This window comes from Petaurus breviceps, unplaced genomic scaffold (assembly GCF_028583685.1).
Source record: "Petaurus breviceps papuanus isolate PSGF00001 unplaced genomic scaffold, PetGlider_PUasm1.0 176, whole genome shotgun sequence".
Taxonomy (NCBI): Eukaryota; Metazoa; Chordata; class Mammalia; order Diprotodontia; family Petauridae; genus Petaurus; species Petaurus breviceps.
Genome location: NW_027185771.1, coordinates 29,070,857 through 29,084,538, shown reverse-complemented (window position 1 = coordinate 29,084,538; position 13,682 = coordinate 29,070,857). Strand labels below are relative to the sequence as shown.

At 36.1% G+C, this 13,682-nt stretch overlaps 1 pseudogene; it reads left to right on the top strand.

Moving 5' to 3' along the window:
• Nucleotides 1-1,267: 1,267 nt before the first annotated feature.
• On the top strand, nt 1,268-8,950 carry LOC138159541 (transaldolase pseudogene; annotated as a pseudogene).
• The last annotated feature ends 4,732 nt before the right edge of the window (nt 8,951-13,682 follow it).

Here is a 13,682-nt window from a genome sequence, read left to right as displayed (position 1 = left end):
ACATTTTTGGTGAACAATTAAACCTTTGAGTTTTTTGTTTTGTTGAAATTTTGTGGTGGTGGTGGTGGTGGTTGTGGTATTATTCTATTTTTCAGTGTGACCAATACTTGGGTGATATTTTCTACCCATTCTAAAGTATTTGAACTACTCCCAAGTGCTCAAATTTCATCTTTGTTTTAATCTTCATTTCTTTTATCATAAGGTTTTTGTGGTCAATTCATTTTCTTCTGCCCTCACTCTAGCATTCTATTTATAATTGCTATTGAATTGTTTCTTCTGGGATTTTCTAAATACATAATATTTTAAATTTTATTAGAAGTTTCCTTAGCTTATTCATGATTATACACTTAGTTCCTGGATTGGAATATTGTGCAAGAGCCAGAATCTCCATCCTTCCATTCTTAGATAGTGTGAGTATGACCCAGTCTTTACTTCTTCCACAATCCCCAATTTGACTAGGTGCTGTTTCCATTGTAGCCTGAATGCCACTTCTTTGCCACTGTCCCAGATTCTGTGTATGTTTTATTTTCCTCTACCAGAGACCATGACTGAGAATATCCCAAGTATCTACATAACTCTCCATGAGAAGTTCGCTTGGTTTGAACTCTGGGAAAGTATACCTCATGCAGGAAAAACTGATCAATCTCATTACTGATCATAATCAACACCTTCTCAACTACTCAGTGGGAACCTTTTTATTTTTTGTTTGTTTGTTTTGGTTTTGGTTTTTTGGAAGACAGGAGGGTAGAGCACTAAATTCTTCCTTTATAGAGGGATCTATATAGCTAATTTCAGAGCTATATAGCTAATTCTTCACTTTTCATCAGCACCACTACTTGATTTGGATTTTATAGAATAGCGTTCCTCATAGCAGTTTCTCCCTGATGCGATCCTCCCACCCCACTTTACAGTTTCCTGTTGTGTCTTGACTTCCTTGATTAGCTTTGTACCTCCTTGAAGCCAGGAACTGTATTTCTTTTACTTATCTGCATTTCCAGAGCTTAACACATTACCTGGCACATGGTAGGTTTAATAAATGTTAGTTGAATTGTTGAGAACTTGCATCATTCCACATTCCTGGTGATGCTAGGACCAAGACCTATAACCATCCATCATTCTATCCTGACCTAAAAGTGCATGACTGACTCAATCTCCTAACCAATCAACTACATAGTAGGTGAATTGATTCTGATTAGTTCTTGTAATCAATTAACTGCTATACTAATTTTATGATAGGAGACACAGGGAAGATATTTTGATGCCAAGAATGGGGAAGGTAGGTCAGAGTTCATAGAGACTATATTAGGGGATAGGTTATTACAGAAGAAAAGTAGACCTAATATGATTGTATTCAGAGTAGTAGATGGAGAAAAGCTTGCCCAAATATAGGAGGTAAAGAAGACAGCTCTTTGGAAGTAGTAAAATAAATGATCCACCAGCCAGAGGAAATTTGATTTGTTCTATAGTATTTGGTTTTGGCCTTAAACCCTTGGTCAGGCTCATTTAAAGGTGGTATTGCCGTAAGAAGTGCAATAATGTAGATTAGGATACATGGCCCCAAGACCTGAGTCTGCCACTGAGAAGGTGACTGTGGGCAAGAAAATTTTCTTCTCTAATCCTCACATTACTTATGCATAAAATGAAGGCATTTTAGTAGGATCTCTAATATCTCTTTCAATTCTTAATCCTAAGAAAGATGAACTTGAGATTTCATTACTTTTAAGCTACATGTAGACAAGTAAATTGCAAGTTATTTTTGGAGTTTCAAGCCTCTGAGGGTAGGAGTTATCTAAATAATTTCCTTTTAAACTCTAATATAGGATACACACATATTCTAATACTTCAGTATAGATGTCATCAGCATTTCCTCCACCATTACAAATCACAATTCATACTTGACCTTTCAGTCAGTTCATTTTCCCCTAAATCTTCTTTTAAAATCCTTCATAGGAGATATAGCCAATGTAATGTTGGTCAATATTTTGTAAACATTACTGAAGTTCTTAGGCTAGACTTTTCTCTCATCCTTCACTCATGAAAGATGGTGTGCCCATGGTTTTTTCTGGTCATACTTGGAAGATGTAGTTGTTGCTATTTCTTTTTTAAACTCTCTTTCATATTTCTCCCGATTTCTTTTGCTGTTTCATCAATTCATGTCTTAAAATATCCTACCCATTCACTGACCATTCCTCTAACATAGATTTAGAGAGAAAGGAAAAAAAGTTGGTAGAGCAAAAACAAACAAAAATATCAAAAACAAAAATGGGTATGTCTGTCAATAAATGTAATATTTTTCATGCGAAGTCTCATACTTGTAAAAAAAGGGGGAAGATTTTTTTTCACTTCCACTTTTTTTAGTTAGGTGGATGAGTGGATAGAGCATTGGAAATGTAATCATAAAAATAAGTTCAATAGCAACCTCAAATAATTATTAGTTGTGTGAGTCTTGGCATATCTCAATCAATTTCAGGCTTAGTTCCCTCATCTGTAAAATGGGAATAAAAATAGTCCTTACACCTTTCCAGTTTTGTTTTGAGGATAAAATAAGTTAATATTTGTAAGCAATTCATAAATCCTATAGTTTTATGTAAACACCAGTTATTATAACTATTATGAATTATATTTATTATTATTATACACACTTGTCATTTTTGTTTTATCATTCTTTCCATTTAAATATCTTTGTTAATTTATAAATTATTTTCCTGATTTTTTGTACAATTAGGTTTTGTTTGTTTTTTTTTTTTAAAGTAATAGGGGTTAAGTAACTTGCTCAAGATTACACGGCCAGTTATTTCTGGGTGTGGTGCTGAGTATCTGAGCCCAGATTTGATCCCCAGGTCATCCCGACACTGGAGCCAGTGCTCTTACTCGCTGAGCCACCTGGCCACCTAAGAAATTGGGGTTAAGTAACTTGCTCAAGGTTACATGGCCAGGTGTTTCTGGGTGGGTGCTAAGAGTCTGAGCCCAAGATTCAATCCCAGGTCATCTCGACACTGGAGCTGGTGCTCTTACTCACTGTGCTACCTGGCCACCCCTACAGTTAGTTTTACTATAATACTTCTTTAAAAATGTGAATTTATTCCTACCTGATTTTTTTTTTACTAGGGAATATTTTGAGTATAATGTAAATTTTAAATTTATTTCTCTGTCATTTCTTTCAGAAGAAAGTAAGAATAAAGAAAACTGTACCACTTCATAATAACTCACCCTACAACCATTCCATCACTCACTAACAGAAGCAAACTTCTGGTCTTTTTCAAGGTAAAGTGCCATAATTATTGTAAATCTTCTGGTGCAGAGGAGCTGTGGGGAGATGGAGAAAAAATATTTCTGTCATTTCCTCTGTCCCACCCCCAGTTGTGGTTTACTCAAACTTTTGGAAACTGAGGTGAAGTTTTAGGCATCAGCCCAAGGGCACAGACCTCAACTATTTATTGCCATATTTATTTAAATCTTAACTGTTTACTCTATATAAAATGGTGCTGCCATTTTTATTAGGTTCCTATTTTTTTCTTATATGCAACTGATAAAGATTTTGAGTACTGTGTCACTAACCCATTTCTTTGATTAGCTCTGAGAATTTTTATTGCATGATCTATGTTACACAGTACTCTCTGAAAATGCTTATATTGCATTATAGCTGAATTAACTGTACTTAGCTATGATTTTTTTATGAATTTCTGTTATTTATATTCATTATTTCTTATCATGCAGTATAATTTTATTGCATTTATGTACCAGATATTGTTTAGTCATCTTCCCAATAAATGGACCCTTTTTTTATAGTTCTATACAAAAACTACCTATAAACTAGGTTTAGAGGGACATGAGGTGGGGGGGGAGGAACTCGCATTGCAAAAGAGGTGTAGGAGGGGCAATATGAAAAATTTCATGTAGAAGCTAGAACAGGAGTTAAATTGTGAAGGAAACAAGAAATTTGAAGTGGCAAAGTTTATAAGGAAGGGTCTTATAGGCATGGAGAAAAATCAGTATGAAAATCATGATACTGAGAGGTGGACCATCAGTCAGTAAATATAAATATTAATATTAACATCAAATTCTGCAAGGCATGATGCTCCACACTTTAGAAACAAATGAAATTTATTAGGGTCACTATGTTATGATCACATTCTGATGAAGCAGTTTTAAAATGCCCAAGTTTTTAGTAATTCTGCCACTCTCATTGTCATACAAAAATACCCATCATATAATATCATATAACAAAGGCTGGGAGTTCTCCCCTCATAGAGTCAGACCTCTCAAAGGTAAATTTTCTCATGTCATATTTGGGATCAAGTTTGGGCAACATCATTTTTTTCCCTATTCTTTCTGCTTACATCATGTAATCATTATGTATTTTGTTTCCCTGGGTCTAATTGCTTACCATAAAATCAATCAATATATATTTCTCCCTGTTTCTGTAAATTCTTCATATTTTCAGTTCTTGTGTGATAGTTTTCTAGTAAATTCCTTTATCTAATTTGTTTAATAATCTGCTTATTGACTATGCTCTTTGTTGCCATATTTGAAACGATGAAAAAATATATATATTTTTAAAGTATAAAGGTCTTTCTTATCCATTTTATACAGTTGGCCTATATTGCAATCAATGGGTCCTCTGGGTCAAAGGGCATAGTCATTTTAGTCACCAATTCATCATTCTGAATTGTTTTCTTGAATGATCAGACGATTTCAAGAGTATGTTAACATGCCTGTCCTACCAAAGCTTCTTCAACGTGGACTATCGCAATGTTTTGTCATTATTTGCCAGTTTGCTGGCTCTCAGATAAAACATCATGGTTTTGTTGATTTGCACATTTCTTATTGTTAGTGATTTTTTATATATGATATTGTTGCTAATGTATTATTCTTTTAAGAATTATTTATTAATCTACTTTGGTCATTAATCTGTTGAGGAATTATCACACTCTTTTGTTGTTGTTTAGTCGTAGTGTCTGACTCTATATTATCCCTCCCTTTTTGGGGGGTCACAAAGGTACTAATGTGGTTTGCCATTTCCTTCTCCAATTCATTTTATAGATGAGAAAACTGAGGCAAACAAGGCTAAGTGACTTGCTCAAGGTTACAAAATTAATAAGTATCTGAGGCTATATTTGAAATCAGTTCTTCCTGACTCCAGACCAAGCACTCTATCCACTGTGCAACCTAGCTGCTCGATAGACTCTTAGTTTTATGTATTTATAATATTTCTTGTTTTGTCCTTTATATAAGATGTTTCTTAGAGAGATTTAAAACTTTTAAAAGTTTCAATTGATAGCTTTTATTATTTTCCTTGTTGCATGGATTTCTCCCCCAATTTTATGTCACCAAAGTTATCTGTTATATTTTGTCATTTTGTCTAACTTTCCCCTATAATGAAAGCTATGAAAGTTACCTGATCTATGCATTTGATGATTAATATTAAGATTATTCTAGTCATTCTTGAAAACACTTTGGAATTATTCCCAAAAGTTATTAAATATACATACCTTTTGACTCAGTTAAACCACTTGTCTCATGTCCAAAGAAATGACATAAGAAAGGAAAAGAACATACCCATACCAAAAATTTTTGTAATGGTTTTTATTATAGTAACCACAAATTGCAAATTAAGGGGGCATCCTTCCCTTGCAGAAGGGTTAATCAATTTGTGCTAATATTGAAATACCATAAGAAATGATGAAATGTAGAGTTTCAGAGGAAATTGAGAAGACATCTATGAAATGAGTCAGAGAAAAGTATGTAATTCAATTTTTATAATGATAAGAATACTATAAGGAAAAAAGAAATTTGAAAGATTTAGAACTCTGATCAACACAATAATATACGTCAAGTCCAAAAATAATGAGGCTGAAATATCCAGCTACCAACTGACATAGAAGTGATAAACTTCAGATGAAGGAAAGACATGTTTTCAGATATTGGCAATATGAGAATTTGTTTTGGACTACACAGCTATGAACTGAGAGTTTTATTTTAATTTTTGAAAATTCCTTAATGTGGCAGTGGCAGGGGGATATTGGAGGGAAATTTTAAATAAATGTTCTTGTATCAAGATGAAAAAATAGCTATCTAACTTTCCAATTCTCTAATTCTCATGGCATCTATCTAGGCTCTCTGAACGGCACAGTGGAATAAATGAAATTGACTTTTAGGATGAGAAGGAAATGCATTAGTCATCCATTTCAAAGTAACCAGAGAAAAAGGGCATCTATCATATATACTTATGAAAGTAAGAAAGCAAAGGCAAAAGGCTAGAATTAAGAAGAAAAGACTAAACAGAAAAATCAGTGTTTTTGTGTTTCTAAAGAGATGAAAAGGAAAAGATTTTTTAAGTGCCAAAGGGCTAGCAACCATTACTGGATTTTCCTCTCCCTCTTCCTCTCCCCTCCTTCTCCCTCACAAACATATATGTGTGTGTGTATGTGTATATGTATATATGCATACGTGTATGCATGTGTGTCTGCACACACAAACACATATACATATATATATATAATATATATGTGTACACTGCAGTATATGCAGTAATCACCAAAACTATTTGTTCCTATTAAAAATGGGAGAGAACTTAAGGTGAAAAGAGAAGATATATAAGTAAAGTCTAGAAATCAGGTAACATAATAATTCAGCATTCAATAAGCATAGGGACAAAAGCTCTTGGGTATGGGGATTATCATCTTTAATTCTACTGGATAAGGGAAGTAAATATAAAAAAGTCATATCTACTAAAAAGAATAAAAGATATCTTTCAAAACTATGTGTTTCATATGATTATAAAAAATACAAAAATAAAATTATGGAAAATTAAATAAAGGAAAAGGTAACAAAATTAATTATAGGATGGAGGAAGGGTGGGAGGTCATTATGTTTCAATCAGCACTACACGTGAAAGTCTGAGCACTATGATCTATATAAATCAATTAAAAATATGTCTAGGAGCTGCTAACCAAAAGATAAGAATGTAAAGAACAGAAAGAAAGAGATTTTCAAAAGAAGAAATGTAAACTATTAACAACAATATGAAAAAGCTAAAATCTTTTATATTAAAAGAAACAATTAAAATGTTTAATAATATAATGTGCTATATAAAAGTGCTATTGTTGCTTCATTTTATATTTGTTTTTCTCATGAGGTTATAGAGAACTTATTTTTCCATATGAATTTATTTAATATTTTGCCTATTTTTTTGTATTCATGGGACCTAGGAATAAGTTCAGAATATCTTTTGATTAATAATACACAGATATACACATATACATACACATATGAACACACATATGCATATATACATTCACAACACACACACATAGATGCAGAGTTGGGGGAATACTTAGAGCACATTTGGCACAATTCATGTCCTTTGAGTTTATTTCTTTAGGTACTATGCTATAATTGTATTTATTACTCACACAATCCTGAATTAGATATTTTGCCAAATATTTTTTTAATTTTGTAGTAATTTTGAATATGAATTTACTTTCTGTTATTTCTTCTGTGTCTTTCTTACATAGTTATACAGAACTTCTGTTGATATTTGTGGGTTTATTTAATGTCCTGAGACTCTATTGAAGCTAATGACTGTCTCTATCAATCTCTTTACTGATTCTCAAGGGTCTTCTGTGTAAATTGTCATAAAGACAGCATATAAGGATAATATCTTATGTTGTTGGATAATCTTATGTTGTTATTGTTGTTCTCTTTGTATATATTTTATGCACATACTCATTTCTTTTTTTATTGTCATTGGAAGAATTTCTAGAAGTATGTCAAATTACAGTAGAGGAAGGATTATATTTGTTTTAGTCCAGCATTTTTGAGGATATCACTTAACATGCCCATGTTGCATATAGAGTGAACTGTTATTTTTATGTAATCTTTATGCAATTTGTATACAATTTTCCTGTTAAAAGTGTACTTCTACACTTATTCTTTAAAAATTTTTTAGGTGAAGCAGCCCAAACAGAGTGGTGCTGGAGCAGCTGCCATGCTTCACCACCACAGTGGGAACACAGACGACTTACATGCCATTGAAGAATATAAACCTCAGGATGCCACCACCAATCCCTCACTGATCCTGCCCGTGGCCCAAATGCCAGCCTGCCGGGACCTAGTAGAAGATGCCATTGCATATGGAAAAAATCTTGGAGGATACCAGGACCAACAGATCTAGAATGCTAGTGACATTTGGAGCTGAGATTCTGAAGAAGATTCCAGGCTGGGTCTCCACAGAAGTCAATGCCAGGTTGTCTTTTGACAAGGAAGAAATGGTCCAAAGGGCCCTGCACCTCATTGACCTCTACAAAAAAGCTTGTGTCAGCAAAGAATGCATTGTCATCAAGTTGGCCTCCATCTGGGAAGGAATTCAGGCTAAAAATATCCTGAAGGAGCAGCACAGCATGCTCTGCTACATGACACTGTTTTTTTCCATTACTCAGGCCGGTGTGACCCTCATCTCCCCATTTGTGGGGCACATCTTGGACTGGCATCTGGCAAACACAGACAAGAAGTCCTATGAGCCCCAGGAGGCATCACGAGCTTCACCAAAATCTACAACTACTACAAAAAGTTTGCATCCTTCCACAATGTGGGTGAGATCAAGGCCCTGATGATCTGTCACTTTCTCACTATCTCCCCCAAGCTCCTGAGGGAGCTGCTCAAAGGGAACTCCAAACTCACAACTGCACTCAAAGTCCAGGAAGCCCAGGCCACCAGCCTAGAGAAGATTCACCTGGATGAGAAGGCCTTCTGTTGGCACAACAACCAGGACCAGATGGAGGCCGTGGAGAAGCTGTCCAACGGCATCCACAAGTTTGCTGCTGATGTGGTTAAACTGGAGAAGATGCTACAGGAAAGGATTTTAGGTGCTGACAACTTGAGCTTGGAGTCAGGGCTGAGCTGGTGGAGGGAACAGTGTCCACAGGCTGGGTGCAGCTTTCTGCAATGAGACTAGGCTAGAGTTTGTTTGGATTTGTGTGTTAGTCTGCCTAATGCGTTAAAATGATTACTAAAAAAAATTTTTTTTTTAGCATAAATGACTTTTGTCTGTTGTCAAAGGTTTTATTTGTTGCTATTATATAAATGTGTTGCTTTGTAGAATTTGAGTGTTTAACATGGTAATATCATATTAACATAAGATCTTTTAAACACAGGGCAAATAAAATGACCCTCAAGATCCACTTCGTGTTCTCTTCTTCCTCTTTAGGGAATTCATTGTAGATGAAAATTCCTGAGTTCAATAAATCCAGTCCCCAAATAAGAAACTTCCTAATACCTAGGCACAAGTTGGAAACTCTGCCTGGTCTTCAATTCATATATTAATCTATACCTCTGGCTACAAATATAAGCATTGATATAGCTTAGACATAAAGTAGCCCCTGACCTCTTTGTAGTTGAGGAAAAATACTACTTATTAGAATCATTTGGATAACAATAATAGTAGATTATTTTTACTATAGAATCTATGGATTCATGGACATCAGGAAGGGGAACTGGGGAAAGAGATAAACAATTCTTGGGACTTTCCTCAGCCTGGTTCTTCTTTTGCAAGATGCCTGTATTGCAAATGACTCTCCTTTGTATTCATCTCTGTCATAGCTTAGTCTTTCCTTTGTTCCATGAATTTCTCCATTCTCTCAAATCCAGACACCCAGTATCTTTTTTTCTCTCTTTACATTGTGTCCCAAAAGTTTTAGTTCAGTTTAAAAGTTTTAATAGTTTATAGATTATGTAATATAATGTATAATACAATATATGTAGCAAGGCTTTTTCCCACATGTAGCAAGGGGATGTTATTAAGACACCCTAATGCTGGGGTGGCCAGGTGGCTCAGCAAGTAAGAGCATCGGCTCCAGTGTTGAGAAGACCTGGAGATCAAATACCGGGCTCAGACACTTAGCACCCACCCAGAAACACCTGGCCATGTAACCTTGAGCAAGTTACTTAACCCCAATTGCTTAGGGGCGGCCAGGTGGCTCAGCTAGTAAGAGCATCGGCTCCAGTGTCGGGATGACCTGGATCAAATCCAGGCTCAGATACTCAGCAACACATGCAGAAATAACTGGCCGTGTAACCTTGAGCAAGTTACTTAACCCCGATTGCTTTAAAAAAAAAAGACACCCTAATGCTACATGTTGTTGTGATGAAGGGAGGTAAAACAGATATCTCTACCCTCTTCTCCCTCCACCATTCTCCAAGTGAGACTTTAATTCCTGCCAGAAGGTGAAGCAATATCTTAGGGCCTGGAGATCATCCAGTCTTCTCTCCTCAGAGAAAAATGGTAATAGATCAGAATTATGTGTATCTGCTTCTCTAAATAATGATGATATAGAGAATATGACTTTGAAGTTCAAGCTAAACTTCTGATCTCTTTCATTGATGGCAAAAAAGAGGACCACAAGCTTAAATTCAAGGGTTGACTCCCTTCCCACCGAATACTAGGTCCCCAATGAACACACCCATAGTACATTGCAAAGAAACCCATTTATTGAAATTAATAGCTAAACAGAAATCAGGGCATGTAAACATAGGAGAACACATGGAGAGCAATACAAAGTGAAGTAGCTTTCCCAATAGGAAGGTAGTAGCTCAACCAAGAGAAAGAGCCCTAGATCTCACCTAAATGAAAATTGCTTAAAGTCTCTGATTTTGCAGACTTGTGATGGAGAGATGATGGAAACTGATAGCTCTTTTCATACAAGCTTCTTCCCATTCTTATTCTCCCTTCAGCAACCTGATGGAGGGTTGACTTTATTCATGTTCGCTATTGAAGGTGGAAGCTAGAGGTATACAAAGCTACTTCAGGGCCTGAAGAGACTTGAAGAGTTTCAGGAGACCAAAGGGACTCTTCTTTCTCCTACTCTTGCCTTCTCCACCTGTCCCTCACACAGGTGCAAAGAACGTCCCAAATCCATGTATTGGTCCCCACTGTGTTAAGGCCAGGGTTTTCCTTTTCACCCCTCCCCAGAGTTCTCTAGCACCCTAAAGGGAATAGAGGGTATATAGTCTCTTTACCATTGACTCTAACCTCCATTAATATTGTCCCCTTAATTGTAGGGAGTGAGATCCTTTCCTCTAGCCTCATTTAACCATTAACAATAAGATTTACCTTTACCAAAAAAAAAAAATTAATCAAAGATATTTTGTTGTTAGTTTTTCAGTTATTTCAGTCTTGTCTGACTCTTCATGACCTTGTCTAGGGTTTTCTTGGCAAAGATAGTGAAGTGATTTGCCATTTCCTTCTCCAGCTCATTTCACAGGTGAGTGTGAGGGATAATTTGCAGTGAAGGTTCCTTATTCTGAAAAATCAAATCTAGAGTGGCTTCAGCATCCACTAGGCCTAAGTTTAGAAGTCACCTGACCTTACAGGAATCTGGGACTTAGAGCAATGGAAACCCTCCCCAGCTCCACCTCAGCACAAGATATGCCAAATAAGGATAAAACTGCCTTCCTGGACTTGCATTGGACACCCACATGTTTTTGTAATCTTTGTCTTCAAGTTAGATTCCTGAATTTAGGTTGTGGGCTGGCCTCCCTACCAATGAGAGTGAAGGCCAATTGTGGGGTTGGGTTTCTGCATTAGAAGGTTACATAACCATGGGCTTGCTTCTACCTGATGCTCTCTCCCTGACAGATGCCATTTGAGTGACAGGGGCAGAGCCCTTTCTCATGAGGAAAAATAAAGACCTTTTCTGATCTCTGATTCAGACTCTGAACTCTTTTATCCCACACATGAGGAACTGAGGCAAATAGTGTTAATTTACTTGTCCAGGGTCACACTGCTAATAAAAATCTGAGGTTGGATTTGAACTCACAAAGATGAGTCTTCCTGATTCCAAGTAAAGTGCTGTATCTACTCCATCACCTAGCTGCCACTCAAAGATATAATCACAAATATTAAAAAAATCTTATCCTCCCAGTAAATTACCAGAGGTATGATCTTCCTCCCCTGTTGCATCACATCACATCACATCGGTCTCTGGGGAGAAGGGGATTCACAGCTTAGCTTGGTTCCTACTGAGCACAGTCCTGCTTCTAAATCCAAAACCCTACTATGTTAGGCTGCCTTGGTTGCAACACAGTGCCTACAGTCCTGGTTCCAAGGTCACAATAGCTTCCAATGCCTATGCTCCATGGGGATTGAACAACACAATTGAAACAAATAACTCTAGACCTATTTCTCTGAGTCAGGGTTAAAGAGAGGGAATAAGAGAAAGGTTTTCCCCTCTCACTGGTTAATTCATGACACTGTTGGTGAAGGTGAAGTGGAATCTTTACCCTCTGGATGCAGTTGATAAGAAATCAGAAAAACAAAACAAAATGGCCCAGTCTTGACAGTTTTAAAGACCCTTGTAGCCAATTAAAGGAGACTTTTGCCATCCACGTGGTAGAAGCAATTAAGTAGAGGAGGGGCCCAGACATTGAACCTGTAGTCCAGAAGACCTTTATTTGAATCCACCACAGACACTAACTAGCACTGTGACCCTGGGTGAGTCACTTAATCTCAATTTCCTCATTTTGAAAACTGGTATTATAGTAATACCTCCTGGAGTCATTGCAAGGATCAAATTATAAAATACTCAGCACAGCATCTAGCACATGGTAAGGACTATGTAAATATCAGCTATTATCGTTGTTATAATCGTGTTCTTGTTATTATTATGAGGTGCAGCTGTCTCCATATTAAGCAAACATTTCCAGAGAAGCCTGAGTTACATGTATATAATTAGAAAATATTATATGTGCAAGAAATTATATATAATATACGGCTATATTCTATCATGTGTACATATATGTATATATGAAAATTTTGTAGGTGATTCAGAAGGTATAATAAGGTGAGTCTTACTCAGTTGTGTCTCTGCTAGTTATCACCTAAAATTAGAATAAAATGGCACAATTATAATCCATCTAACATTTTTTTTTAAAAAGAAGACTTACTTAGGGCCAGCAGGGGAAGAATCTTCACAGTAGGGAAATAATGTTCATCCAGAATAAAGCATTGATTCTTTTGAGGATAACTTCCTAGCCTTGTTCATGCTGCTGGTTTACAATTTGAAACCTCAGCTCAGAGCTCCAGTCTTTTTTTTTTTCTTTTACACCCATGTGGCCAATAAGCAAAATTATTTATCTACTCCCGCAAACCAATCAAATTAAATGTTATTGCCAAAGTTTTTTTAGTCAGGATAAATGAACTTTTTTTTTTAATGACTACTATGTGTGATTACTGTGCTTAGCCCTAGGAATACAAAGAAAGGCGTGTCAATCCCTGCCCTCAAGGAGTTCACAATTTAATTGGTTAATTTAGCATACAAAAAAGAAGATGAAGGTGGGAGGTGGGAAGGGGATGATAAAATCCTGAAGCCAGAGTCAAATAACAGGTTAAATTTAGATAAACTCTGTGGGAAATGATGAAATGAATTCCACTGATGTTCTAGTAAATGATGGGAAAGTAGGGAGGAGGTATCCATTAATAAACTGCTACCTTCTCCAATCAGAAGAATGGAAGGACCTCAAAAACAGGAGTGTTGAGGAATCATGAGTTAGAATTGAATTTATCTTGTAGAACAATGTGTTTCTGACAATCATGAAATTCATTATATTAGCTGGGTGGGACATGATGAAGTGAATTCCTTGGGTGCCCTCCTCAAACTGTCTAGAGGGAGCTCTAAGATGTCACC